The sequence below is a fragment of the Equus asinus genome, chromosome 3 (assembly GCF_041296235.1).
Source record: "Equus asinus isolate D_3611 breed Donkey chromosome 3, EquAss-T2T_v2, whole genome shotgun sequence".
Taxonomy (NCBI): domain Eukaryota; kingdom Metazoa; phylum Chordata; class Mammalia; order Perissodactyla; family Equidae; genus Equus; species Equus asinus.
Window position 1 is genome coordinate 60566005 of NC_091792.1, and position 3765 is coordinate 60569769.

A 3765-nucleotide genomic window follows, 5' to 3' on the forward strand; every position below is an offset into this window, starting at 1 on the left:
ATGGGCCAGGGTAGCAGGCCCCAGGACACCCTAGGACTCAGCTTCACTAACAGTTAGAATGACCTATTCCTAGAGGTCCTGATCAGTGGAGAGGAGAGACTTGTGGGTCAGCTGCTGGGAGATGGCACTGGGGAGACTCCTCCCATAGCCAGCTTGTCTACCTCAGCCATAGCCACACACCCCCCCTCCCCCACCTGCCTGCTAGGAAACTACATGGTTCACAAGCAAAGCTCTGGCTTGGGAGCCCCAAGGCTGAGGATTTTCCCCACTCACGCACTAACGTCTCTATGACCCTGGACACATCACGTCAACTCTGTGCAATAGGGAGGGTGGACTGCATGTACCATGGTACTGCCAACTGAGGACAATGCCGTCCAGATAACAGTCTGGAGATGTAGCAGATGCACAGTTCAAGACTAGCCTGGAGGCACCACAGACTCATGGAATGCTCCATGGCCAGAGTCCAACAAGAGGAGAGCAGCAGTGGGCGCATCCCCTAGCAGTGCACCATCTGAAGAGAATTTAAAAACAACCACAAAGGCAACAAAAAGTCAATCCACTCTTTATCATCACCACACACCAGCAATTCTGAACAATGCCAATGATGAAATACTTCTGGGGGTAGGGAGTGGGTACCCCTCCCACTGTCCTTGATGTGACATTGCCCTCAATCCACGGCTCTGATCTCTTAGCCTCTGTATTTCCTAAAATGCTCCATGTCAGCACCCACCCCTCTTTGTCTAGGATAATATTCTTTTTCTGCATGCCCCAGCTGCTGAATGCCCCCCATTGAGATCACCCCTACGTCGGAGCCCCAAACTTGGGGTCCCAAGGTCCCCTCACCTTTGCTACCTTGCTGTGCCCATTCCTGCCTCTGTACCCAGCATGGAATCCTGGGCAGCAAAAGAGAATACGGGCTCAAATACGAGTTGCAGGAGCTCTGGGACCTTGGGCAGCTCAGGTAGCCTCTCTGAACCTCGATTTCCTCATCTGTAAAATGGAGATAGTACATATCCTACACACTTGCAAAGATCGACCAAGACCCTGCACATGCGAGCCTCTGAAAGACTTAGACAAGGATGAGTTGCTTTTGCTTCGTTTTGTTTATCCATCCTCATTTCCATTATTTTGCTCCACTGAATTCCTTTGAGTCACAGGGCACCCGTCAGAGCCCTGTCCACCTCTGGTCCCGTTCCTGCTCTGCTCTCATTTGTTTTAAAGCACAGTGTCCCAGGCACAATATTTCAGGCCTGCTCTGAGAAACCAGGAGCCTCAGCTCCCTGATTCTAGATTCCAGACTCCCATGAATGCAGCCCGAAACCAAATGCACTTTGTAAGTCACAGCATTGACTACCAAGATGAGTTCTCTGTCTACAGGAGCCGCTGGTGCTTTTTCTCAGACACTGTAATCAGTCTTTAGCCTCCCAAAATGGATACTTGTGTCACTGATTTCTTCTTCTTCTGTGGGCACAAACTTAACATTTACTCCAGTTTGCCTTTGTTTTATTAGATTTGGCCTCTCATGCCAATCTGTTTCAGGATCCAGACTCTGTCACCCTGCAATGAGGCAAAAATCTCACTGTGGGGGTGGGAAAGATGGGCAGGAGGACTGGGGGCTACGGGCCAGGCTTAGGGATATCTGTAGCCCCAGACTCCACTCCTGGGATCCTTGCCTTGGGTTTTGTGTGCAAGTTTAGGGCAATAACAAATAAATTATGAGGTGGATGATGTTGATACTTGGAACCTTCCATCCTTCTCTTAGCTGTCACCTTCTTTCTCCTTTTACTAGACCACCTAGTGCCCCACTCTCAGCAGAGCTCATCCCAAGGTGCCCAAGTTGACTCCATAAAGGGAATCTCAAGGGCAAGAGTCAGCAAACTTTCCGTAAAGGGCCAGAGAGTAAATACATTAGGCTGCATGGACCTTTGCAGTGTGAATGCCACCGTGTTTCAACAAAACTTTACTTACAAAAACAAGCGGGATTTGGCCCACGGAGCTCAGTTTGCTAACTCCTGCTCCAACAGGACATTTCAGCTGCCCTGGCCCACCACGGAGCTCTGTGTGAGCACCACACTAAGTGCTGAGGGCCCAGAGAAGACTGGGCCAGGATATCCGCCCTCAAGTGGCTGATAATCTACACGTGTTTATGAAAGATGAATAAGTATACAAATGGAAACATTTAATGCTATCCATTAATATCATTCTTTCATTTGCTCCTCAAACATTTCCTGAGCAACTACTATGTTTCAAGCACTGTGCTAGCCTGTTGGGGGTGTGGAGATGAACGAGCCCCATACTCTGCCCTCAGGGGCTCCCTGCTCCACTGGCTGCGTGGACCTGCCTTCCGGGGCTTCTATCCTGGGAAGATCCTAGGAAGACAAGAGGGTAAAGGACAACAGCAAGAAGAAGTAGAATATTCGAATCACCCCATACTCCTTCCTTCTTTATCCTGCCAATGTGACTTCAGACAAATGATTGAACTTCTCTAAATCTAAGCTTCTCCTCCTTTTAAGATAATAATACTACTTATCCCAGAGGATTGTCATGAGACATCTGCAAAGCACGGGGCCTGGCACATATTAGATGCTTAATAAGTGACAATCATATCCATTTCAAAAAAAACCTTCTTTATCAGCACTACTTCTGACCACTCTATGCAATTCTGAGTTATGTTTATTCCTTTCAGGGAAAGAACAAATCATCCTGAAATGCAAAATGAATTCATTTCTTCATTTGTTTTTTGCATTCATTTATTCATCTAACAATTATATAATTCATGACTACTGTGTGACTAGGAACCAAAAAAAAGACCGTGATCTCCATCCTCTTTGAGTTTATAGCATAGCAGAAGTGATAAACCAAAAGTAAATAAATAAATAAACAAATCAATAATTTGTCGATTCAATAACAGTTGAGCTGTTACCCTGTGCCAGGTCCTGGAGGACGTACCTTACTCCTTTGTTATGTCTCATAATTATTAAGCAAATAAATAAGCCTGACCTGTAATACAGATCAAGTTTAAATAGATTACGGAGCTGGAGGGAATCAATTCACACGACGGCAGAATCAACTTTCACTCATTCAATAGCCCCTACTGTTCTGTGTGCAAGACAGTCAAAGCCTTGGCCAGCTCTTCCTCCCCTCGGGCCCTGCTTTTGTGGGCGCTGCAGTGTCCCTTATGGAGAAAGACTCTTTCCTGCCACCAGGTGGCAGACTCTGTCCGTTTTACTCCCTCTCTGCAGGCTCAGAGTCTGCAGGGAGCACCCCCTGACAATGCCCCAAGTGTCTTCTTCAAGGTCCTGCTTGACAATCAGTTACTTCCTTTCCTTTGAGGTCCTCAGGGTCAGTGCAATGCTGGGCACAGAGTCAGCATTCCATATAAAGCAAGGTAGATTAATAAAGGCAGAGCCCCCTCTGAGCTGTGGTTTCTCGACAATACTCTCAACTCCCCAGAGTGCTCTGTAGCCTACATTTACAGAACATGACAATTTACAGAGATAAAGGCACAGTAAGGATAAAGCTGTGGTCTTAGCCACACAGCAAGTGGGAGTCAGAGCCCACATAAAAATTCAAGCCAAGGACCACAGCAATCAGTGTCTTAACTATGGACTGAGGGAGGAGTCCCAGAGCTGGACGAGGCTGCACCAAGAGGACACTCCTGTGCTGCTGGGTTTCACCCAAGGACAGCAGCCCCAAGTGTGGGCCAAGGAGGCAGCAGCCAGGAGGACCTGCTGCCCAAGGCAGCTCCCTCGTCTGAAAACACAC